This window comes from Leptonotus elevatus, chromosome 15 (genome assembly GCF_054856555.1).
Source record: "Leptonotus elevatus isolate MCC_2025b chromosome 15, RoL_Lele_1.0, whole genome shotgun sequence".
Taxonomy (NCBI): domain Eukaryota; kingdom Metazoa; phylum Chordata; class Actinopteri; order Syngnathiformes; family Syngnathidae; genus Leptonotus; species Leptonotus elevatus.
The window spans coordinates 5,102,054-5,129,260 of NC_141253.1; the positions used below are offsets into that span (position 1 = coordinate 5,102,054).

At 41.6% G+C, this 27,207-nt stretch overlaps 1 long non-coding RNA gene across 1 annotated transcript in view; it reads left to right on the top strand.

The window, feature by feature from the left end:
• Positions 1-27,207, top strand: part of LOC147161695 (uncharacterized) — a 129,041-nt gene that overhangs the window by 54,071 nt on the left and 47,763 nt on the right. The window contains exon 4 of the long non-coding RNA XR_015097293.1: positions 25,730-25,878. This is a non-coding gene — a long non-coding RNA (uncharacterized LOC147161695). The remainder of the gene's footprint in view (positions 1-25,729; positions 25,879-27,207) is intronic.

A 27,207-nucleotide genomic window follows, 5' to 3' on the forward strand; every position in this document is an offset into this window, starting at 1 on the left:
TCAATATCGTGTCATTTGTACTAAATCGGCAAAAATGGGGACGTTTTATACAAACAAAAATTTGAAAACAACCCATTTTTGAGGTGCTCATTTTGTGCAAAATAACCCATAAAGTTGAGTTTATTTGACCCAAGTAGTGGATCGGTCCCTTTTTGGACCCAAATTGGGTTATTTTTGCCCCAACTGTTTGTTTTAAGTGTATAGGAACTTTTGTGGCTGATACTGTTCCTCTTCACTGATCCATTTTTAACAAAAAAAATCTCCGACTTTCAATGTTGAGGTGCCACACGGCTCCTGCAGAGTCAGGAAAAGGCGAAGATTTTTTCAACACTTATCCGACAGGTTTGTTCCCAAGCTTATTTCAACATTTTAAATTAATGTATAAAAATAACGACTAACAAAGCTTATTTGTGAGAAAAATGAAATTGACCATATTTGGAACACAGGCCGTCCGTCCGTCCGTCGGACAGCGAGGACTTACTCCTAAAAGTTTAGCTACCTGTTGAGGCAGCTAGCCCGTGATCACATGATCCGCTCCCCCTTCTACTCTTCCTCCCCCTCCTCCTCCTCCCCCTCCTCCCCGCCCGCCGCCTCACATGACTCCATGTTGTCTAATTGACTCCACTCTCTGCTACACACCCAATCAAGCGCTCCCAGGATGCCTCACAGGGGAGGAGGGAAAGCGACAGACTGACTGAGTGGTGCCTTGTAAGTGTTTAACCTCCTGCAGAGGGCTTGGACACGTACACACACAAATACACAAACACGCACGCACACGCGCACACGCACACACAGTGTGACTGACTCGCCTTCTGAAGTCAGTGCCATTGACATCAGACTACAGATGAGGCAGCCCATAATTTCCCGAAAAACCACAAACGCAGCGGCCTTGGAAACATACACCTCGTCTTTGCTCTCTTTCTTCCAACGCGCACGCACGCACGCACACACACACACACACACACACACGCATGCACTTGAAGGGAAAGGTGATCAACAGGGAAAGTGATGGCTGGGGGTGAATTGAGGGTAATTAAGTCCAGAACCTCCATGTCTGAATCGATGAGATGAGAGGTCGCAGGCCCATCTCACGTTGCACTTCCCACTTTGGACTCGTTCTCAACTCTGTTCTTTGTCCTTTTATCTGCACCCACTTTATTTATTTATTTATTTCTTTCTTTATTTGTTTCGGTCTAACTTGGATTTGTGGCTGAAATTCACCGTCGGGACGAATCAACAGCTGCCGGCTCCATCTTGGATTTGCGGGAGGTGTCATCGTCACGTGTCCCGATACTTTTTGTCCATAGTGCTGCGTGCGCTAAATCATAACGGCCCCCTCCCCCCCCCCTCAGTTCCCTCCACGGGGGCGGCAGTGGACTTCCTGCTTCGCGGCCCATCCAGCCGCCACGGTGTGCAGCCAAACGCCCTGAAAGTGTCTGCCGCATTGTTCTCCCACTTGAAAGTCAGCAAAGCTTTGTCAGCGTCCCCTCGCGCCGCCCCCGAAAACCGATTCACACGCCGCGCCGTATTTTTAGCTCGTCCGAGTTCGTTCCTGTTGTTCCGGCAATTCTTGAGTAATCTTTTTCAGACGCACCCCCGCCCCTCCCGCGCCCCTCGGCCGCACCACCTCCTCCATTGTATTTTTAGACAAAGGTGAAAAATGGCAGAGCTGATTGTGAATTATGACGGGCTTTCCTGGTGACGAGGGGTTTCGAGAGAGAGATTTTAGAAAACTGCTAATAGCTAAAGACATTTTGAGAAAAAGACAAACTCAGCCAAGAAAAACTCTGAATTTCAATTATTTTCAATTCGAACAAGGCCGCAGTGTTCAAGTTAGGACTCGACAGCCGCTTTTGCTTCCCTTATTAAAAAGCATTTCATATTTCACTTTCTTTTTGTTTTGCATTATTTGCACAGCTTTCATTGGTCGGTACTACAGCACACATTTTTTTTGTAACACCATAGGTTGCTTGTAGCTCATCCGATATCAATTCCTTGTGTGTGTTTACATACTTATATAAAATAAAATAAAGATGATTCTAAAGTCATTTTAGTGTCTTACTCTCAGCTAATATTGACTGTTTTCACACTTATGACAAAAAGTATTTTTTTTTTAAATAAATCATGTATTTTTTTTTTTTTTTTTTTCACAAGAATGCACACGTTTGTCTGTGTTAGAGCAAATTTTAACATACAAAATTCCTTTTATCTGCTAGGAAATGTCGTTCTTTACCCTGAAAAAAAGTTGAAAGTTAAATGCTAAAGTTTAACATTAAATTTACTTCCTTTAATGGTTCGTTAAAATTTGATTCCATTGAGCAAGAATTGGCCATTTTTTAGACTTACAAAATGCTGTCAACTTTTTTTTTTTTTCATTTTCGATCATATGCGTGAATCAAATCAAGCAAAAAAATAAAATAAAAAGTCCAAATTGTTCAGCTAAATCCTTCAGCTTTGTGCAAAATCTAATTTGCGGCACTGCGAGCGTAACTCAGTCAGCAGCCCTGATCGGAACTTGTGGCGTTGGCATGAAGATGAAATGTTTCCGCTAATTACAAACGACAAACTGAAGTTGCCACAATCACAAGGTCGGAGGTTCATCGTCCACACTGCAGACTGCACGTCCTCGTTCGCGTTCAACTCCTCGCTGGCAAAATCTGATTTCTCCCGACTCGTTGTCTATTAGGACCATTTCCGCCGCAGGTCCCATTTAATGACTGTGTCCTTTTTTCTTCTTCTTTTTTTTTGCTGCTTAAAACATTACATAACGTTTAGTTGGCCTGGGTTGACTCTTCCTCGCGTTGATTGAAATGGTAAATGAGCAATTATTTTTGCCTTATTTAATAATGGACGCAACTCTAATGTAGCATTTAGGCCATATTGGATTTTCGACGCTTTTCTTGTCGTTTTTTTGTGCTGTTGCTCACCAATTGGTGAATTTGGACGGGCTGTACCCGATCTACCGGCTGATATGTGATGCGTATCAGATTATATCACGTTAGCATCCACATTTGAGCGGCCATGATGCAATAATTATGCCGAAAGAGAGCAAAATAAATAAATAAATCTGAATCATGGTAGCCATGCCCAAGTAAAGTGGTAACTTGACTTGTGGGATTGATTTGCTCCTTGACAATGCTTGTAACTCAAAGCACTCATATCTTAAGTCATCTTTCCCCATTGAAATGAATGCAAATGCGCTTAATCTGTTCCAGCTCCGCACAAAAAACAGCAACAACATTTTTCCAACATGTTTTTTAATAAGAAAAATAGCGCTGTGCAGTACTGTCCTTATAAAACATTTTTGTGGATCATGATTTAATTCTTCATTGTACAGTATATCAAATTGTTATTTCACAGTGAAATGAATTCAAAGAGCACATAAGTTGCCTATTAAAATGACTAAAATAATGTACATTGACAGCATTTAAATGTGTTTACCATGTCACCATGTTTGCTGTGATTGCAGTATCTTAATTGCTCCTTTTCTGTTTTACTTTACTCAAACTTTTTTTATATTATTATAGCTCAATTACCAGTTCCAGTTCCATTCCCCAAAATACACACATTTTTCGTTGTTAGATGGAATTGTATGAAATCCTACAACATTCTAATGAATTTAGACTTTATCAAGACAAGCAACGGGCTCGGTCCAAGTGGAACATTATCTCATCATTTAAGCCCGATTAAGAGGGTCCGCGCCATGTGACGTTTGGAAGCCATTTAAATCATTGTGTGCCTGTCATGCATTTTGCTGTTCTTTGACAAGAGTTTGCAATCGACTAATAGACCCGGGGGGGGGGGGGGGGGGGGCAAATACAAATCCAACGCATTCCATCGAGAACACTTTCCTGCGCGGCTTAATTGGTTTTCTTGAAGTCGGCGGGCGTGGACGGGACTGAAGTAGGAGAAAGTGGGTGGGGGCACTTGAAGGGGGGTGAGTCAAACCACTCCGACAATCCGCGTTTAAGGCGACCGTGTTTCATTTCCTGTTGCCTGCCTCAGTTCCCCTTAAACAGCATTACCTGTTGAAGCCAGTTAAATCGCGGACAGCGTGATTAGAAGGCCACTGAGGACACTCAGTCTGGGCAACAAAAGTAGGGACTAGCCTTTAATTCAATTTACCTTTACAAACATACACATCTGTGGCTAATTTACCGCAAATTTTCGAGATGTCTTTTACTGCTTGGACGGAAAAGTTTGGCCTTAACTAAAAAACACTCTCACCTCCCGGAGCCGCGCGTATCTGGATATTGATCATGTGGCCCGTAATAAGGTCTAAGGGTGGTGAGTGCTGCATGAAACAGTACATAAAAAATAGTCCTAATGGTGCGTTAATGACCGGGATCAAAAGACGAGCGCATTAGCTGGGGCCAGTTCCAGGTTAATGAGGATATATGGTTTCCCTCCAAATGTTCTTTTTGATGGATGTGTTATTTTGTGCTCCGTATTAGATTCTGACATTTTGCAGGAATTCTATGAGCCATGGACTCGAACATTGTCTTAGACAGCGTGGCCTTTAAAAAGCTTCTTTTGCTGCCCATGTGCATAAACTGGAATATCACTTGCTTAAGTCAAACTGCTCTTGAAAAGGGAAAAGAAAAAAAAAACACTAGTTGTATTTGTTTGACTACATTGTGGTTAACAACGACAGTTTCTGCAGACGTGCGCTCTGGCGAGAATGAGGCCTTTATTTTTGAAACCACATACGAGGGTCATGTCCTGCTAGCAGATGTTTAAATCTTGTCATTAAAACACTATATGAGTCCACGCACAACATGAAGGACGGCATTTTGAATCCGAGGCGGGGTGGACTCAAAGCAGCTATTTCGTTTTTTTCTCTTTCACTCACAAGTGACTACAAAAAAAACACTTGTAAAACCCTTTTTTTGCACTGCACTTGGTTTTTGCGGCGTTAAGGATGGATGAGGAGGAAAGATGGTGGCCCGGTCAAGCTTGTTCTTCTATGGCACTGGTTGCTAAGCTACCAAACAGGAAGTAGCCTGGTGCCATAAAGCCATGGTTTTGCTTATCATGAAGAGGAGACATGACACATTTGAAGCTGGCTATGCTGTATTTTAATCTAACATTTTCAGTGTTTAAAAAATGCTCAATTCTACCACTTTCAACCAACCTGACGGAGATCTTCTTTCACACGTCATCATTTGTCTCGGACACAGGCATACTGCATTTGTTATTACTTATTGTACTCTGGAATGCAGCAAAGTGCGGTGTGAAAAGGCCTTTATTCACAAAAACAGATTTACAAGTAAAAGCATCAGCATAAACCATCACCTTTAGTAAAACTAAATCATTTTTTTTAATCAATTATATCAAAGCACGATGTGTATATTAAAGCAGACATGACATTACTTGGATTTGGCGAGCTAGCCGCTCTCCACGCGGGGATGTTACCGGTTTGTTTGTTTATCTGTTTAATAGTTCACAGGCTACGTTCAACGTGCTTGCTCACATGGGGATCCTTTAGTTTCCTTTAATGTGGTTCGAAGCCTGCTCCGTATTGAAAGTGCCTTTAACTTTGTTTTACCAATTGGCACTACATAAATACAATTGACTTTTGACTGTGAGTCATGGAGAATGACCAGCGGCGTTGCCTTCTAGGACGAGGGTAACAAGCACATGGAACTTGAGCAACAAACACAGGAAGTTCATTTCTTGTATCTGCATTTCGTCCAGATCGACATTGAGACATTATTATTATTTGACACAAAGTTTAATGGTAATTGGTTGTGGTTGTGTAGTTTTAAAAAATATATATAAATTATATATTATATATTTTATTATATATATATATATACATATATATTTAATTTTATTTTATTTTAATATCGGAATTTGCCTAAAAAAAAATTGATGTAATTTGGTCCTTATAAACAAACATCCATACTGCTGTCCAATTTAAAGGGGAAGTCAAATCCCCTTAAAAAAATAAATAAAAAATAATTCTTAACAGTAATATGTTCTACGCAGCCCTGCTAGTCTTAATACGGTATTCTGTTTAATATTGCGTTAGTGGAATATTAGTTAAGCAACGACATTTTTAAGTTTTTATCCAACTCAGGGGGCGGCCATTTTGCCACTTGCTGTCAAGTGAAAATTACATCACAGTTGTCTCAGGTAACGACCAATCAGAGCCCAGCTTCAGAAAACAAGTGAGCTGTGATTGGTTGTTGCCTGCCTTGAGCAACTGTGATGTCATCCTCAGTCGACAACAAGTGGCAAAATGGCTGCCCCCTAAGATGGAGAAAAGCAGCTATTTTTTGCTTCAAAACTCTTATTCCACAAATTTAAGATTTATCAGAATTTCATGTTTAGACTAGTGAAAAAGTAAATATTTTGTCCACAATTAATTTGATAATTTCATTATTTTTCACATACAATACCTTTGAAAACCAAATTTTCCACTTGCTTTCGACTGAAGATGACATCACCTGTGCTGAGTAAGTAGGTAACGACCAATCATGGCTCACCTGTTTTCTGGGTTTGGTCAGCAAACTGAGCCATGATTGGTCGTGGTGATGTCATCTTCAGTCGACAGCAAGCGATAAAATTCGTTTTTAAAGGTATTACTTGTACATGAATAATAATGAAGTTACCAAATTATGGGCAAAATATTAACTTTTTACTGCTGAAAATGGCTCAATGAGAGAAGTATCCCTTTAACATAATATTGTCAAGAAATTATTTTTTAACGTTGACATCTCCTTTTAAAGTCTTGAAATGAAGCATGTTGTAGGAAAGTAGCGCAAACATGCTAACCGCTCGTCCACTGTGCTGCCTGCATGCAACCCGAAGGTGAAAGGAACAGATGAGCGCCGCGAGACATCAGCCAGGGCCTGTTAGCCAGGTCACCGTGCACGTCATTGTCGCAAAAACCAGCCTCTTGGCGTCTTGTCCACATTCCCGGGTCACGTTTTGGAAGTGGAGGGGTCATGCCCCTTCCGTTCCGCCCCCTCCAGCCTCCCCTGCTGCCACCAGTTGTATTAGCATCCAAACATCATGTAATTACAGCCATTTAGTGCGGACGAGCCGCAGAGGACTGACAAGTGGGTTGCAGTCTGGGCTCCCCAGACAAGGGCACTCAAACAAGGGGCCGTGACCCACCTTTGTCCGCCACCTTGACCCTTGACACCCACAGGACAACCAGCGGACATGATGAGGTTGTGCGTATGTTTGTATTGATTCAGCGAATCCCAAAAATAAATAAGGTCACCACGCTTGTAACCATGCCACACACGTCATTAGGGTGTTATCAGTGGCTGCATCAAAGGACGGGCCGAGGGAGACGTGTAACAAATCCTTTGCAGCTTAAAGTCAGATAAGCATCATTTATCACTCAGGGTGCGGCTGGCCCATTAACAACCACGGCTCCATTAGCACTATCTGCAAGGCTTTTATAATGCTTTGTCTGGCCACATCTTTACGTTTGTACGAGGAAATCATTAAGCATTGTTTGTGTGAGGCGGATGCAGCTTTTAGGCTAACGGCGCGGCTATCTTGGCCGGCGTCCTGCTGGGGGGCAGAGCAGGCGCCAAAGTGATTTGATGTGTAAAAGCGGTGAGAAAAGCCCCCCCCCCCCCCCCCAAAAGAGGAAAGTGCATTATGTAAAGTGAGACTAAATGTTTTTTTTTTTAAGGGGTAGTCAATGCTGAGTTATGAGTTAAGCAGCAAAATCCAGCTTTAAAAATAAAAAATCCATATCTGGGTGCGGCCATTTTGCCACCTGCTGTCGACTGAAGATGACGTCATACTTACTCGGGGCTCAGGCAACAACCAATCACAACTCACTTGGTTTTTTTTTTGCTGAGCTGTGATTGCTTGTTACCTGAGCAACTGTGATGTCAGCAAATGGCAAAATGGCCGCCTTCTGACATAAAGACGGCTGGATTTTGCTACTTAACTGATATTCCACTCACGCAATATTTACCTAAAATACCGTATTTAGACATAGAACAACAACGTTTGAAAATTAAAAGTGTTTAAACAAGAGAGAAATGTAAGAAAATTAGAAAAGTGTAGTGAGGATGTTTTAAAGCCTTGAAACAAACATAATACAATTAAAAAAAATAAAGGTGACTACATAGCAAATTTCACCTGTTGTGGGTATTTTTTTTTTTACGTAAGCATAGAGATAAACAAGGGGACACCGACCGGTTCTATTATTACTACCACCACAGTAATAATTGTTCATTTTCCGAGTCCGACAAATGTACACGCCACCCAAAAATATCCACATTTCCTACTGTGTTTATTGTGCAAACTAAACAGGGAGTGCATACACAACCCGGTCCAGTACACATCAGTGTCTGTGGCATTAAAATTGGAAGACAAATGTTTACCGGGAGACAAAGTGGAGGCCACCGTCATGTAAACTTTTCTCGAATTAGCCACTTGTTGTCAGAAAGCCTTTTCCGCCTTTCAGGTTTAGAGAAAGAGGACCCCCCCCCCTTCCCCACCCCCCGCCACCCACTGCCCACCCCGATGGTGTGTAATCCCGCCTCTTGTGCTGAAGAAGCTGAAAAAGGTTTATAGTGGGGGGGGGCGGCTAAACAGTAATTTCCATTTGACCCTTGATCTAACTCATTGGAAGGATGGGGACATGGGCGGGGGAGGGGGGGGGGGGTATAAGTATGGGTGAGGGCCGGGGGATTAAGATGGAAGGGGAGTTAGGAAGGGGGGGGGGGGCATGCTCAGACACAAGATGAGGACATGTTTGTATGAACAGACACTGGAGTTCATTGTCCAAGGCACTTCCTGCGCCCGGCCCCGACCCTCCCTCGCCAACATGAAATGACCTCGTACCCAATCTAGTGAGGTATCTTCACCCTGTGAATATATGCGGCGCACACATATTTCCTCTTCTGCTGATCGGGTGACATCATTAACAATCATTACAGGGACACCAGGAAGTGCTCACATCATGAGATCAGGTTAACCTACTCGGGATGAGAGATTTTTCGTGACCACTGGATTTCATCAACGCCTCGCTTGAAAGCAAGCGAGGCGGCATAAAAATGATTAATTTGCGCAGAAACTCAAGCCTATTGTTTTGTTTCAAAGAATTCCGCCACAGCGCCTGCGAGCCGACGTTCCCCTGTCGGCAGTTTGCGAAAATGAAAGACACACTTGAGGCTTTGATTGCACGACCTCATCGTTTATATTTAGGCTTCCTCTGATGTTGGCGTCTGACCACTTCAATGTGACATGGATGCAGGCAGGGGCTTTTTGGTGGTTTGTGAGGCCGGCCGCTTTCGGGATTTGGGCTGGGTCGGCTCTGGCGTCGGCTCCCACAGCTCAAAAGAGGGAGCGCGCCGGCCAAGGCCGGCGCTCTTGCAAGTGACGCAAAGCTTCCTTGAGGCCGCTGGCGTCTCGCTTGCTCGTCTTGTGTGACGGCGACCGCAGCTACCCGCGAGGCAGGACTGATGTCGCTTGAAGCTTTTGCATGCGGGTGAGAACGGATCCGTGGGTGCGTGCGTGCGTGCGTGTTCGTGCGTGCGCGCAGTGCTGCAGAATTGTGTGCTGCCAGCGTCTTTACACTTGTAGTTGTTGATACCGCAGTAAAAAGAAGTGATTGCCATTAGGGCTGGACGATTATGAGAAAAATAATAATCACGATTGTTTTTTGATTGAGATTGAAATCACAATCAAAAAACAATTATTCATTGGTTTTAAAACGTCATCTTTTTTCAACGACTCAAACTCTACTCAAAACATAGCCTTGCGCACATTCATCCCTTCACGTTGAACACTTTATTCTTGAACACTATTCTTTTTGTCAAGTATAACATAACCTTAGAAATATCATATGAAACTCAAGCCTCTTGCGTTTTCATCCTTCATTTTCAAGCATTACATTACCCTCTTTATCATATTTATTTTATATTATGTTATTTTCACAAGTCTGGTGACTTAGTGGGCTGTTCGTGCTATGTTATGTGGAAATGTGTGTTGGTATGACCAAAAAGAAAAAGAAAAAGTCATTGGCTATATTTGTATCCTTGAATTTTTAGGAAATGAACATTCTGTAAAACTCAAATAAAGTTAAATTAAAGTTAAAATAAAGTTTAAATAAAATACTGTACAGTCATTGCCAAACAAATACTCTGTGTTCCTGCACGTTTTGGCCCATTGGGGGCATTGTGGTGCCATGCGTCCATGGTTTCCACGCTTCTATTAAAATATTCAAAAATATTATATTATATAATAACTCGTTTTTCACAAATTGGGAAGAATTTGTGCCTTTAAGCAATGTTATCTTCCCTCTGGGTATGTGTTTCCACAGCATTTGTGTGTGAATATTCGTTTTACGAATGAAGTTGATGCTAATTTCCTGTTAGCATTTGAATACGATTCGCCATGCTCTTAAGCATTAGCGCTAGGCTAGCGACGTTGAAAAAACAAAGCATGTTTTGTGTTTAAATACACACTGTATGTAATTCTCCTTATTGTGTGTTTAGTTTTACAGTTAACGCTAACTGGAGTGTCATGAAACAGCTTAAAGGACGCTCAGGAACAGCAGAATCACACTGATTCGCTCCGGGCTTGCTATAAGCTACATGGTGCATTCAGGGTACTTTCACAACGTAGGGAACTTGTAAACCCGTCGCAATCAGTGGTACTCTTAACTTTAATGATCGAGAGAAGCCAAAATCGGATAATCATCCGGTCCTAATTCTCATTACTATTTTTTATTTTTTATTTCTTCGCAGCGATAAGAGCATCAATTATTTGTTGAATTATCGCTTTTCAAAAGTTAGATGCATTTTTAACAGGGAGCCTTTTATGTTCACAGTTTAAGGAATGCTAGAAAGCAGCCTTCAAAAGGCAAAACAAAAAAGCCTCCCACTCTGCACGATGAAGGAGTCGACTTTTTCCCGAGAGGGAGACGCGGCCCACGACCTTTCACACAATCGCCGGGCCAACAATACAACGCGGCCGAACCCTCGCACACCTTCCATTGTGCAGCAGCTGCCGAGAGTCACATTTAGGTGTCACGGGGCAACAAATGTTGCTTTAATTGGAATAGTGGCATTAGCTCATATTTCCTCCCCGCCGCTTTATGAATCCCCCATGTCCATTGTTTGGAGGGCCGCTTTGACGTCGTCCTGGCGCTCCCGGCTAATTGAACGAGTGTGTGCTTGGACCACGTTCAAGGGGAGCCAGCGTCTGTTACCTTCATGTGTGTGTGTGTGTGTGTGTGTGTGTGTTATCTCACCCCGCAAGGTTGTGTGCTTGTTGGTGCGAGCAAGACTACGTGCAGGATCTTTGCTCGTCATGTGTTTTCTTAAATTGGACTGAGCCTGCAGATGCTGAGAAATTGATTTATCTTTTTTGACTACCGTTTTGTCTTTTGCCGAGATTAAATCAAGCCGTCCATGTGAGCTCAGTCAGAAAAACAGATCTTCAAACGGATAAACTAGGATTTTCTCCCCCCCCCCCAAATACATATTGAATATGCATTGGTTTATTTTAATAAATGTAGATATCCTGCCACTGTTGATCCACTTTAAAATAGTTGTTTTTTTTCGGGAGGACCAAATCTGCTTATATTATTGGAAAAAATCTGGACAAATCAAATGAAATCGTTTGTACGCAAACTTTAATTGGATTTACCGTTTCATATGCTTAAGATTCAATATAACAATGTCTGCTGCTAATAGTAGGTTTGCCTAAAAGCATTCATTAAATTATATTTGCATGTCCAAAACGGAGCAGGAAACAAGAATGTGCTTATCGCGACACTTATTTCAACTTCCTTGCCTCAATTCACACAAAAATGTTCATTATTTTAATTTGGTTAAATGTCAAGCGAGGGAGTCTGAATTGGCTCAACGCCTGGATACTCCCATTTTTCAGTAATCTGAGGAGATTACTGTTAATCTGGGGGCATTAAAAACACACCAATCCCTTCCTTAATACGAGATCTTAACACTGGATCAGGAAAACTTGCCACAATCCAGGTCAAAAGATGCGATGAGGAACATTTTATTGGAGGAATTCCTGATTTCTGGATTTTAACTAGCCTGTTCTTTTGTGCAATTGAGACATTTTAATTTATGAACATCAGGGCCAGTTATGCCAAACTATTCAAGACAAAATCAAACAATTCAAATGTTTTCCAAATAACGTGTTGACAAAACACATCGTAATCTGTAAAGAAAAAACACATGCAGTCCAAGTGAAAGCAAAGAAACAGGTGCCTCGACCCTCCGAATCCGTGTCAACCCGGGATTACGGGATGTGTCGCGGTGGGATTGTTAGCGCGCCACCAGAAGAATTACTGTCATACAGACTGTGATTGCAAATATGGAAGATTAAGAGCAGAATAAGACGCAGATAGTGCTAAATTCACAAGATAATCTGTTGGCATGTCTTCATCAAAATATCCCTCATGAGAAAACAGAATTATGTTTGTATGTGTGTGTGTTGGTTGAGGATTGGTGGAGATTATTGCAAGTGATGGCAGTTCCAAACTTAAATTTCTTCCCCCACTTAAATTCAAAACCAGTTTCATTCAGCACTGTAAACACGTGACAGTGTTTTGATGCGAAGTGTTGATTGATAGGACTCTGATAGGAAAACTATTTTTTTGTTAAAAGGTTGTTGGTGTGGTCTTTTTACATAACAGTAATATCCACTATAAGATCACCCGCATCCATTTTGAAACCCAATCGAATCGTTCCACTTTAAAATATATTGACATCTCGAAAGTGATCTTCATTGAAAGACGGTGCTTTTCTTTCAAAAATAAGGACATTTCTTGGTGACCCTAAACTTTTGAACGGTGGTGGAGTCCTTAGTTAGACAATACAGCACGTTGAACTTCCCCAAAACACAGGAAAGGTAGTTCTAAACTTCCTAAAAAGCATTTGGGCTGTAATTATTCCAAAATATACCCTGCCACTCGGTTTTAGGTGTTCAGCACTTAACCAGTAGAGGGCAGCCTCTAAACGTGCCCAGGAGAAGACAGGAACAGGAAGTTATTGACCTCATGTAGCTAACAGCTAGCTCTACCTTTGTTTACTCATGGAATCATGTTGAAACATCGAAAAGACTTTTAAGACACTATTAAATGTGTTATGTAGAAATAATGATGTTTGTGTGAACTAAATGGTAGTTGGGGTTTGTTTACCTTAAGTGGTCATCGCTAGCGCGCTAATACTAATCACGATTGCTCACCATTTAGCATCGGCTAATTTTGTTGGTGTTTAATAATGTCCTGTGAGAAATACTTATGCCCATTTTTCTTTTTACATTCATCCCATAAACGTAGAAATGTAATAAATAAAAAAAAAGAAGACAAAAATGGACATAAGTGTTTTTCACAGGACAGTGACAATAGTAGTAGTAGCTACTTGTAACCACGCAATTCAATTTACATCCAACTTTAGTAGATTAACAAACATTTATTTATTTATCTATCTATTTATTTTTCTTTTTTATTTATTCTTACGTTAGATATACACACATATTTAGAATGATCCCCTACTATGAATGGGGGTTCGCTGTAAATCTATTTTGTGACCACGAGAGAATTCCCATGTCATATCTGGGTTTCAATCAAGATTTAAAAAAATTAAATATATATATATATATATATATATATATATCGGCCATGTGTTTGTTTCTTTTACCTCTTAATCTGTTTTATATATGTGGGCAGATATTTGCGGTCAGCTCACCAGAACTAATGTGATCAGGGCCCACAAAAGTGTGCCGGGCCCGAGCGCGTACGCACTCGGAGCTCCGAGTGGTTTGCGGGGAATTCATTAGTGTGTGCACAGGTGGCTAGTGTTACACTGCACTGGTGAAAGGCGGCGGCTCGAGCTGTCCCGCACTACACTCGCCCGACCCCCCCCCCCCCCCCTTTTTCCTGTGTCATGGCGCGGTAAAGCTACACCGGCCTGGATGACATTTCCAACGGGCCACTGATTAGAAAATGGTCTGCGCTGAAACAACAGCCTGTGATCTTTATCAAACTTTAACATCCTCCCTGTCTTTTTTTTCCCTCCCTCCTCCTCTTCAACCTTGCCATCTATCCGTCTCAAAGGCCCGGCTCTCTTGGGAGCGAACTATAAGTAGTCCATCAGGCAAACTGCATTAGTGTAACTTCGTCCCAGGAAATTAGCAGAGCAGAGCGGCGCCAATTAGAAGTCAATAGCTGGCTTTATTAATCGAGCTAGCCATCGCACTTGATTAGATTAAGCGGGTGGGGCGGGGTGGGGGGTGGGTGGGGGGGGGATGCGACACCAGTGTGTACGTGCCAGTGTCCTTGTGTATTTAGTCATCTGTGTTTGTGCCTGTCAATGTGTGTGCGTTGGGTCCCACGCAAACAGCGGCAGGTGCTGCTGACTTGCTGATTCCGTCTCATTGTGACTTTCTGCGGCTCGGTCACAGCTCAGTAATATGTTGATATTGACCTTCTTGGACTGCACGCACTCAATAAAAGGCATCGGCTCCGTAAATAGACAAGGCGCGGCCAATTAGTGAAATGAAAATGTTGTTACTGATCTAGTGCGTATAGATGCAATTAGCCAGCAATGATATGGCGAGTGAGTCATGTAACAACAAAATATAAAGACACATTTAATTGAGTAACTCCATGTATAAGTGAACAACTAAGATGTAGTGAGGTCATGTTCCCCCTCCCGCACACTTTAAACATGATTAAACTTAGCAAAACACACTCATACAAGCTACCTAGCTTAATGCTAACATACAATGGGAAACATCATAGGAGCACATGGTAGCAATTAGCATATCTGCGAAGGTGATGTTGCCCATGGATCAATGGATATCAGAACACAGATAGTGTAAGAATACTCAGTAGGTGTACTTTCTTTATCCTCTGCAAAGATTGGCTAATATTACTGCCATAGTGAGAAAAGCTGCATCTCCAGTACACTACAGTATATCCATATGTACAGTAAGTCTTATACGGCATTAGCGTGATATGTGGTTTTACAAATTACTTATTTTCTGTCACGAATTAATGACATTTCCATTCATGTCAATGCTTTTGGTCACACGAGTGATCACGGACGGAATTAAATTTCGATTTCAAGGCACCACTCTATCCTTCATACCGAATAAAATCAGACTGATTAGTGGCCTTTTTTTTTTCAGCAACATGTAACGTGAAAAGACTTCAAAGTGGTTTTTCAAATAGCCCCAATAAAACATGTATTTTCTATGTAACTGTAGTTTATACACACTAATACAAAAAAAAAAAAATGTCTTGAAATATACAGTAGTCATTCCATCCCCTCGCTAGGATTAAAGTGTGAATTTCCTGTCTTGTGTGTATAATCTGCAAATCTCCGCTTTTACTTGACAATCCCTCACAAAGTTGCTTTAATCTGTCTGGCATATCTGTTGCCTGGCACCTGTTCGTGAAGGAGCACGCTTGAACCCACGGCAAGCGTCTTGCCGTCGTCGCAAAGCACGAGGGGCATTCTGTTACACGTCGGCCGATTATTTGCGCGATTCTAACTTTTTCTGTCAGTGTGATGTTGTTTAACAGTCAACATACTCTTGAATAGAGGTGAGTTGCTGTAAAAATACATTTAGTTACTAGTTGCGTCGTGCGCTAATGTTAAAGTCATGTAACTTGATTACTTTTAAGTATTTTTTGAATTAGGGCATGTTTCTTTAAATGGATACAGAAAAAAAATGCAGTTGAACGTGCCTTAACCATCCATCCATCTATCCTTGGGGTGGCGGTTGATATTTGACCTTGGCCCAGGGGTCAAGTACACCCTGGACCGGTCGCCAATCAGTCGGGGGACACATTTAGTCAAACGACCATTCGTTCTCACAATCGCGCCTATGGACAATTTAAGAGCCTTCACTTACCTTAACGCGCATATTTTTAGCGACTCAAGTCTCACGCCGCACATTCCCGAACATTGCGCCCCTTGACCCCTTGCTCGCTGTGTCGCTACCGCCTCATAAAACCAAAAGACCAATCATAACAGCCCATTTCTTTGAACGCAATCAGCTTGTTTTTCTTATAGCACCGACGCCGTCGTATGAGCTCAGTTTTGAATGTATCGGCAGCCGAGTCGACGTTTTGCGTGGACGGACGGGGCTTGCATCCTTGAAAGCATGTCGCTGTCAGGCCAACTTAGCCACCAGCGTCTCAGACGTAGCCCAGGGGGGGGAGCCGTGCTTTTCTGGGCCAGTGCAGCCCGCTCACGTTTTAAGGGGGCTTGGGCTCCTACGTTAGCATGTATACATCGACTGTAGACGCTGTAAAAGTGACTCAAACGCACAAGACCGGGAGAGGCAGCTGTGATTTGAAATTCGATGGAGCCCGGAGCAACAGATTGGCTGCTGCCGCTCTTCATGTGTGTGTGAGTGTGTGTGTGTGTGTGTGAGTGTGTGTGAGTGTGTGAGAGGGGTTACAGTGGCTTTGCTGTGTTGATCATTTTGTGGTTCTTTAACTCGTATGTTGTAAAAGGCACACAAAGCCTTTAGATCTTTTCTGCTGGAAACTCAACACTTTAAGCCCCAGTGGCAATGTAATTTAGCTCAGTATAATACAAATATTATCTTGTACTTTTTTTCCCCCTCTATTTATTTAGGTTGCTTCAAACACTATGCGGGATCAAAAAGCATGCGGGGATTAAAAAAGTGCCTGCAAACGGATGTCCCCTTTTTGCCTAAAGCAGTGAGTCTGAAACATTTTACCACCCCAAAAAAAAAAAAAAACACTCAAAGTAGCATCATAATGACCAACATTACAATGCAGTCGCATAGTACACCCAAGCGTTCTTGTACGGAACTTAAAATATCCCGGATGTACTCAAATACTTCCTAGAAAGCAATCTTTATATTTTTTTTAATTAAATGAAATATTCCCCAAAAGTAATCTACCGTAAATACTCCTGTACTGTATCATGGCATCATATATATGTGTTACTGATTTGAAACATTTTGCATGAATTCAAGTTGATAGGAAATGCAAAAGGGTACTGCGCCTGAAACAGCGACCCTCTTGCGGCCATTTTACAATCAGGAACTGGAAATTTCAATGGCAGCAAACTGTTATTATTGTCATGCTATTTTAACATAAATTGTTATATTGGGATAATAGGCCTTTTGTTAAACTTATCTGTCAGTTTTTGTTTGTTTTTGGGGGGGGGGGGGTTGGCAATAGTATGTATCAAAGTACTAGTGGTATCGGTGAGTACTCACTAAAGAGTAGAATACTCGTACAAATTGGTTTGAGAAAAAGTGGTATTGACCATTCCATAAATCGATTTTTATTGTAACCATATTTCTATTAGGTTAACATTTTTTCCTAATTTTATGTTAACAGGACTATGGAATTTTTTTTTTTACATTTAATTGTAAATTTAGATATAAATTGGGATTAATTTGCGATTAATCGTGAGGTAATTATTGAAGTCAGGTGATTAATTACGATTTAAAAAAATTTCATCGACTGACAGCTCTAATATATATATAATTTGTATTTTTTTCGGAGTGTGGGAAGAACACCAGAGGTTCGAACCTGGATCCTCTCACTGTGAAGCAGAGGGACAAACCACCATTTTCACTGCGCGGCCTTCAGACTTCTCATAAACGGAAATCGATGTCTTTCCGTTTCACTTTTACAACAAGATTCCCAAGAGGCCTGGCAGAAAATAAAGAATGTGGACCACAAAACTTGAGCCTAACATTTAACATAAAAGTAGGAAGAAGTTGAGCCTTAAAATACATTCCCAAACAACACGTCTAATTCCTCCCACATTAGGCAAAGTATTTGCTGCTGATTCACACACAAGCGGGCTTTTACCACAAATCGTCCTCTCGCATCAGTGGAATTAAGTTGGTGCCCTCTTCTCAAAATTTTCCCAGATTTGACAAAGGGCCCTTTCCCCTCGCGTCCCAACAAACGGCACCATTCACACGCGCCAAATCATGTGAAGCGCTGCAGAAGACGTGACCAGCTGCTAACCTCCTCTCCGGACTCCAGTGCACCTCGGGAAATCAACAGCGACGACTCAAAAGTCGGCGTAAACAAAAGCCTTAATCCGCCGCGTTTTAACATGATCCTCGCAAGGACGTGTAAACACAGACTCGAAGGAGTGGCGTCGGGCGTAATAGAAATGATCTGTCAGTGCCTCTTTGAATGCGAGCAAAACAAAACGATGGAAACTATTTACAGCCACCTACAAAACAATATGGTGGCTTGTGGGTGGCTCAAGTGTTTCCCAGAGGTAGAAAGAAGTACGTGCATTCTGTACTGCCGTTGCTATAATATGTTTGATGCACCCCCACTAATCTAAATATGATATTTTAATAAACATTTTGTTTGTGGAATAAGAATCAAGCCGAAAAATCCACCCATCTCAGAGGGCTGCCTTTTTGGTGTACACTGCCACCTGCTGTCCACTGAAATTGATGTCAAAATGCTTACCTTGAACGTAACCAGAATCAGAAAAAAGGAGTTGAGTTTTTATTTTTATTTTATTTTATTTTAAAACATGTATATTAAAATCAAACGCACAGGTTGTAATAGCTTTGGATTTTTCATTATAGTTTTTCAGGTACTCTTTATTAGTTATTATTTTTTCAAAAATATGTAGTTTAAGTTCAATCTTTCTTCGTTTTATTATTAGTTACAAAACATATTAGTTAAATTAACTATAATTCCCAAAGGACAGTTTTTCTTCCATACAGTAGTAAAATAAATACATTTTAAAAAATGCCAAAACCTCGTTTGAGATTAAGACAAAAACGAGGACGTTTTGGTTTTCTAAACATAAAATGTTTCAGTTAGCGTTTTTTTAAGCACTCTCATTTTCCTTTTAAGTTAATGTAAAAATATTTGTGATTAGTTCTCATCAACTATAATAACCTCAATTTCAGTACATCAAGTCTAGTAAAATTAGTCGTTCTTGGCAGAGGATAAAGAATATATGACATTATCTGTCCACGTGTTGCTCTACTGTTTGTGTTCAAATATCTTTTCTTTTTTTTTTGAAGCGTTACATCTACCATAACACCGATACAATTTTGCTAGCTCATCTACTGTATGCTGTTTTAGCAGTGAGCGATCTACAGTAAAGCTAATGAAAAATAATGTTAGGCTACATGTTGCATGTTGTTGTTTAAGAGCTAGCTGGCTAACCCTAACCCTTTTACGCTGTGACAGTCGTGTTCTTAAAGCTTTGTTAACATTGTGAACTGGGAACCAAAAAAAATGCTAAATTGGCTAACGGTAACAACTGAAATACAACTTACCTTTGCTTATATTTGATATTAGTCGTAGAATCTGGCGGTTTTTACATTGACCTAAGACAAACAGCAATGGCGGCAAGCAACAACGTATTTGCACTTGGTTCCTTCCCGCCACTGATGTTTTGCGGCCTTTTCCCTTCCCACCTCCTGCCTTTCGTCTCCGCAGGCCCGGCGCTGGTCGGCGCGCGTGTTGCGGTAGAAAAAGCAGCACTTATTAGGTGTCACGTCGCGTTAGAAGCTGTGACCTGTCAGGGCTCGTCTCGCCACTTATCTGTCACCAGCGGCCTGTTGAGCGTCTGCCGCTGGATTGCGGCGGCGCACCTTCACTACGGATATTTGCTGCTCAAGCGTGCCCCCCCCCACCCCCCCGACAATCGGGGTCATCTTGATGGCCGACCCCTCTGTTGCCAAACGACAGCAAAACACAAAGACGGTTTACGGGCTTTCAAACCCTCGGGCTCGCGGGTCAGACCGACATTATCATCAATTAGCATCGAGCTGGAGATGAGACAGGGATTTTGCAACAATTTTGTTTTTTTTAAAGTAGTGCTTTATCTACACCATATGTTGTATTTTATTTTTTTAATTTAATCATGTCGAAGCAGCTAACTAGCGCTAAGCTAACGTGTGGGAGGGTTTCTCTCTCCTTTCTGATTTTTCAATTCAAATTGGTTTTCATGACACCCCCATCTGCCAATTATCCCCGAGGGACTAAGACGCCCCTGTCCATAAAACCTAGTGACACCCCAGGTGGGCTCAATTAGTTGTTTTTATACAATAGCAAAATATATACAGTACTTGAAGTTGTATGAAGTACTTGAAGTCACGGGGGGGAAAATGAGGAAGTCTTCTGAGTCTTTGGCCCCCGCACCGCCAACCCTCCACGCCATTAATCATGCTTGTGATGGGGCCTGGAGAAAATGGAATGCGAGAGCGTGACAATGATGGAGATGAGCCGCCGGGTTCGAGCGTCAGGTACTGCAGCAACACAGGCAAAAGGCCCGACCCGGCCCATGATGCGCCGCGGCGTTCCGACGGGTTTCGAAGGCAGGCGAGGATGCCGATGGAGTGACAAGAAGCAGAGGCTGTCAGGAGAGGGGGAAAAAAAAAACGTCAGGATGGGATGTGGTGTTCCGTTTGCCGCGCAGACATGGCGCCGCTATCTTTGCTGAGACAGCTGCGAATGCGCTCACTGTGTGGTGCTGATGGTTTTTTTTGTGTGTGTCAACATCAAAGACCGAGCTGACTGAGTCTGAGCCGAGGAACTAATAATGGACCCATTTTGCCGTAAGCGTAGCTGAAGCATTTTTGTGTGATCATCAAGACGTGATGTTTGAACATACAAGTGGAAGAAAAGTCAACTATGCTAATACAGTCTCTGAGACAGAGGACACGGTCAACACTTCTCAGTAAGTTCCAGTGATATTAGTTATAGAAAATACGCCTGTGAGTATTATTATATTGTTTATTCATATATTGCCCAAACATTTCTATTAAAATAAACATTGCTTAAAAGGGTTTTAACAATACAGACGTTTTTTTTTAGCATATCTATGGTGTTTTCTAGCATTTTTGTTAGGAATGAGCTAAGTAGTGTGTTGTTTTTTTTTACACACATAACCATAAACATAGAGAAACCAGTTCACAAAGCATTGCCGATATTTATATACAGTGCAAATAAAAATCCACAGACAAAAAGTCTGTCTTGTTTGAGTAAAATCTGTTTGTTTTAGGCTGATTCTGTTAATTAGCAGAGTAAAATTATGATAACCAGTTAACTCATTTGCTCCCAAAAATGTAAAAATACGTTCTATTTTAAATGTTTTAAGTGTCCCAAAGACGTATTTATATATATTTTTATGTTGTTGTTTTTTATGCTACAGCATACAGAAGGCTTTGATGCAGCCTCTGAACTGCAGAAAACGGGTGAAACAATGGTAGTAATTAAAAAAACATCCAGCAGGTGACAGCGGAGTATAAGAGATCAGCCAGGGCCATGTTGCAAGAAGCTCTTTTTGACAGTGTTTTCGACAGGTTTGTGAATAATGATGAAACTTAGCTATATTCGAATGCTTATTGCTGCAAAATGGAAACCGATAGAAATATTTTATATAATTTATATAATTTTTTTTCCTGATGAAAGAAGGGACTCTATTCTTTCTTTTGGTAGGTTCCATGTCTTTCTAGCAATAGAACACAATATTCTGTGGGCTTTGCAAAACCAGTCAAAATCCAGTAAAAGGGAGCAAAGGGGGTTGCTTCAGTGAAAATGGCTGGGAGTGAATGAGTTAATCAGTCGATTAATTAAAATAACTTTTTTGTTGGTCCCTTAATGCTTACAACCATAAATATGTGAATTACAGCCAGAAAATGACTTTGCATTTCAGTATTTGTTCATACGTCATTTTCTTTGTCTTATTTTTTAATCCGGTGGTGGGCAAAGTCGATCCTCGAGGGCCTGAGTCTTGCAGGTTTTGGATGTTTCCCTGCTCCAACACAGCTGATTCCAATCACCAAGATCCATATCAGGCTTATGCAGAGCTTGCTGATCAGCTGATCATCAATCAGCTGACCGACGTTTGCCCATCCCTGTAGAAATAAATAAATAAATTAAATTAAACTACAATCGGCAAAAAAATAAAAAATAAATTTTTTAAAGAGCTAATTATCACCTGATAAAATTGGCTGGCCAATGAATCTGCCTGGCCCTATTATATGAAAATAATAATAATAATACATTAAATAATAATAATAATAATAAGGTATTTCTTAGGCATGGAAAGACTTTAAAAGCTCGGCCAGTCTCGTTTTACTAGTCTGTGTAGACAGACCGTAAAAGACGGTGTATCATCACACTGCTACATTAGCTTACAATGGCATAGATGAAGTGACTTTATGAGCGTGTGCAGGACCATCAAGCGGTCTATCAACGGTCTGCGGCCATGCCTTGAGTTAGCAACAGTTCTCGCCAGATGAGATAAGCGCCAGGAATAAAACCATTATTGTTGCAAGTGCTGGATTTCGGCGGCGTTCAACGTGTTGCTTGTCAGCGATTCTCATGATGCCGAGCAACCGAAAAAAGATGCCTTTGTGTTGGGGAGCTCGGCCGCTCAAAGGCGGCATTGACTGACTTGTTTGGACCTCCTCGGGGCCCACCAAAAGTCGCCTGATGCTTGATTATATGTAAGAATGGCAGCAGAGGTTGATGTCTGGATGTGTCTTGTACTCACTTGAGTTTATATGATCTCCATTGTAGATATAAAGAGCACTTTGATTCTTTCCTGCAATTGTATTTTCCGTAATGCTAACTAAACTACACTTATTTACTATACACTAAGAAAATGCTGGGTTGTTTTCCTATCCCACTCGTTGAGTAGCTGCGGATTTTGAGCAGATTGGGTTATTTTTTGGGGACCCAGCAATTGGGTTGAAGATTGGATTTGGGCGGTTGTGTAACATTGTTGATTTTTATCGACACGGAGGAATCATCGCTGTGGCAACCCCTAACAGGGGACATTGCTTTTTCTTCTTAGAAAATGTAAAAATAAGCTCTCTTTTTTTTTTTCCTTCCAAAGCTCTAATAACAGTTTGGTAAAAAATAAATAAATAAATAAACTGAATTTAGGTCACACAGGTACCGATCCATTACTTGGGTCAAATTGACCCCCCAAAAAGTGAAAGTTGGGTCAAATTGCCCTAAGTAGCGGGTTCATTTTTGACCCAGTTGGGCTATTGTTGACCCAACGTTTTTTGGAATGTACCAAAAACCTGGTAACAATTTTTTGGGTAGCTTTCACTGTTGGCTTCTCCCAACGTGCTGGATCAAAACTTCAACCCAATGTGCTGAGTATAAATAGCCTATCACCGGCTCTCCCCCTTTGGGACCCAGCGCTATGTAAGCTTTCTCACCCAATTCCAATTTGGCTTACTTTTAAAGGAGCAGTTTGTCACTTGCGACTGCCACCTCTGGCCCAAGGTCGTAACTGCAGCATTTGTATCAGGCTCGTTCATGGTGTACGTGCACGATCTTACAACAACAGCCACAGTTGACAAACAAAGACATGACTTCAAATGAGGTAAGAAAAACTCCGCCCCCTCCCCAAAGAAACTGTGGAGTGGGAGGGGCCACACACAGATAAAAGCTGATAGGTGCAGTCAGAGTAAAACAGTCAGGGCTCTTCGTACTCAAATGGGCTTAGAAATAGATTCCTATTATTCCTTTTTGACTCTGAGTGAATACTATATATTTTAACTCAACACTTCAAATGACAGATTATTTCTAGATTATTTCTGTTGGTGGACAAAAATGGCCAAGTGGTATAATCGAACAAGACCTGAGAGTTAAATGTGGAAAATCCCAATGTTTTGTTTCTAAAAGCTTGCGAAAACACATTTTTGATGGATTATCTGAAGCGTTCTGAACTCTTCTCTGTGATTGATGACGCACACGAGAACCATTTAGTTGAATTTACACACTTCCCCGTGTCAAAGAGTCACGCAAGGTATGACGCCGCCACCTCGGGCCTTGAGGCGGACGACGTGCGACGCTCGCCCCGAGACAGGTGGCGCTGAAGTAGTAAAAAAAACAAACAAAAAAAAACTGTCCTGTGCTGTGTGATGTCATAAATGCTCAGAGGTCAACAAAACTTGAGCAGTTCTTCTGTTTGCTCCATTCATGCCCAGTTGATGGCAAATGAGGGTTGACCTTTTTTTTTTCTTTTTTTTCTCCTGAAGATGGATATTCCAAATCGAAGGTAGCAGGTCAAAGTGAGGGCAAATGAATAACAAATCATCCGTCACGAATTCTGTCTCTGGTTGGTTGTTTTTGAGGTACACGATAGGACCAGACACAGCTGATTACCCCCCCCCCCCCCTCATTTCACTTATGTACCACTAAGACTGCACGATTATAGCCAAAATATTACTCACCATATTTTTTTTCTCATTGAATTGAATATGAATGCAGGCTCTCAAGTTCTATTGGAATCACACAAAACCACTGTCTGAAGAGCCTCTTCAAAATATCCTTTTGTTGAACTGCCAGGTTGCATGCATATTTTAACACGGCGTGTAAATAATTTAGACGCTTTTATGGCCCGACTCGTCCAACTGGTGTTTGGGCTTCTGTTTGCACACGCGCGGTCGAAAAAAAAAAAACGACCGGGCAAATGTGAAATGTGACCCGCCGCGGCACGTGACGGAGCGCCGTGGCACTTCAACGCCAGCGGGTACAGTAAGCGGGTTTGTGTGTATTCGTGCTGCCTTGCCTCCATGTCATCTGACAAGGCAACGGAAGGTCTGAAAAAAAAAAAAGGCAGATCTTGTGATTTGGTGTGCGCAAGGCGCAACGTTGGCCTCCATTCACGGGTCCTGACCGTGACTTCACCCCTTACCCTCCTTCAGGGCCAGGATGAGGAAAGAGTGCAAGGAGAAAAATGACTGACTGCCAATAAGAGATTATAGCGCGCAGCACAAAGGCCCCTGCGGCCAGCATTAAACTTCTCGGTCATGCCATTGAATAAGGGATGCGTTTTATGACAACTCTTAACGCATAGCGTCGTCTTGTTTGCAGTGGTGGGAAAATCACAAAGTACAAATACATACTGTACTTTTGGAGTTTTCAGGTACTTTACATGAATATTTGTTTGATCTCTTCATTATCACCACACGTATATGTGGGCTGCCAAAATTAAAACGTTAACCCTGGAAATGAATTTGAATTCATTAAAGTGTTTAAAAATAATGAACTCGGTGTGCAGCCAAACTTGCTCGATGCTTGTTGGAGAACTGCAAAGTAATTTATGCACTTTGCAGTTCTGATGCTGTGAACGAGAAATTCCGAGAATTTTTGGGGGGATTGTTTTGCTTTATTTGATTCTGAATATACTTTGTATTTAATGATTTTACATTAACTCCCAAGATGTTACTAAAGTAAATATCTGTTACAAGCTTTGAAGAAAAACAATGTGATTAATCACAGAAAACTGTGCGTTGACAGCACTAATGTATCTTTTTCTTTAAAATTGCATACAATTTGTGGCAATTTCCTATTCTTCTAATTTCTCATTTCCAGTTCCTGATCGTAAAATGGCCACAAGTGTGTGGGCCGATACTGGTATCAGCTGCAAAAAAAAAATCCCAACTAAATTGAATGCAGTGCACAAAACGGACATTTCCACATACTGTTATATGAATACCTCGGCGTCATCATCATTGGCACGGCATTTCTATCTTACTATCAAGATTTTAGTGTCATGCATTTTGTGAGAGAAAGTATTTTAAGGAGAAAAAATAATCAATCAAGTCCAATCAAAAGAAGTGTGTTCCTAAAATAATTTAAAAAAAAATAACTTCTTTTTTTTTTGTCAATGTCCATATGCCATCTTTGTATTGTAATGAAAGGCGCATATCCCTCCTGGTCTTTTCATATCTGAACTGTTGTCTCCATGTCAAACAGGCTGAACAAAAGCACAGAGCTCCAGGGTGAATCCGTCTGAGAGAGCAGAGTGCTTCATGATGCCCGAGTTGGGAGATCAATATTTACAGACACTCCTCTTCTTTAGACCGCATTCATGTCTCAACGAACAAACAGCCCTCCCTGCAAAGGTAATGTCCAGCCCGCCTCTAACGACACTCTTTCTCTTACCTCAACCCCCCCCCCCCCCCTCCAGTACATTCTGCACTGAGACAAAAGGTAAAAGTTGACAAAAGGTGTCTGTGGATCTTTTGAGTGGCACACAGCGGCCCGCCGTCTGCATTCACCCGGCAATTATCTCCATGCAGACTTAATCCCGGCTGTTAAGTGGCCGGCTAAAAGCATGTGTACACAGACACGCACACAAATGGGGGGCCGGGAGTGCAAGGTGGTGCGCGCCGTTTATCTGCGGGCGTCGTCGCACACCTGATATATGGCCCGGCCTTACAGGAAGAGCCACTCTTTGTGACCTTGGCAGAGATTGGAAACACAAATGTGCACATATGCACACAGCAAAGCGCACCGCGGCATCAGATGTGGCTACTGTGCTTTAATGGACTCATGTCATGTCAATAAAGGCCAAATTGCCATTGACAGGCTTCCAAACCACTCAGTATCTACTTATAGTTTACAACCATAGGTTTCTTTGTCAGTTTTCTTACTCAAATAAAGGTTCATAAATGGGTTCATCTTAATATAATAAGCACTTTGTGAATCATTTATTCACAATTGTATATCGTTTGGTTTTGTATTTCTTTGTCTGTCTGTCTGTCTGTCTATCTAGCTATCTGTCTGTCTGTCTGTATGTTTAGCTAGCTATCTGTCTGTCTGTCTAGCTAGCTAGCTAGCTATCTGTCTGTCTAGCTAACTAGCTATCTGCCTTTCTAGCTAGCTAGCTAGGTGTTTAGCTAGCTGTCTAGCTATCTTGCTAGCTATCTAGCAGATACACAGACAGCAAGCTAGCTAGCTGAAGTCTTGGCTCAATATTTGGCAAGGATATCACACTTCGGATGGATCCACACTAAAAGAAATATAATTTATAGCTTCTGCCCTTTATACAAAACCAAGAATTGAGCAGTTAAGGTCAATGGTAGCGCACTATTTGGCAAGCAGGTGTTTGCTGTCCATGCTGCTTTTATATAATTACATATTGCAGTTTGTAAAGTGTTAACAAGCTAATTCATACTGTATAACATTTTATTGTGCCTTTTGGGTGTCTGGTTTTTGCCATACGAGGCTCACACTATAATCACCAGTTCCACCTGGGGACTTAAATCCTTAATAAAATGTAAAACTTGTGATTGATTTTAAATATTAGTATTCAGCCCATGGAATTATGTGCAGCGAATGTACGAACATATTGTACATATACAGGGCCCATTTTAAGTAAACAAAAACCCATTTAAAATGCCCAATTTTTTTTTATACGGTCGTCCCCAACCTGTCCACCAGATGCCCTC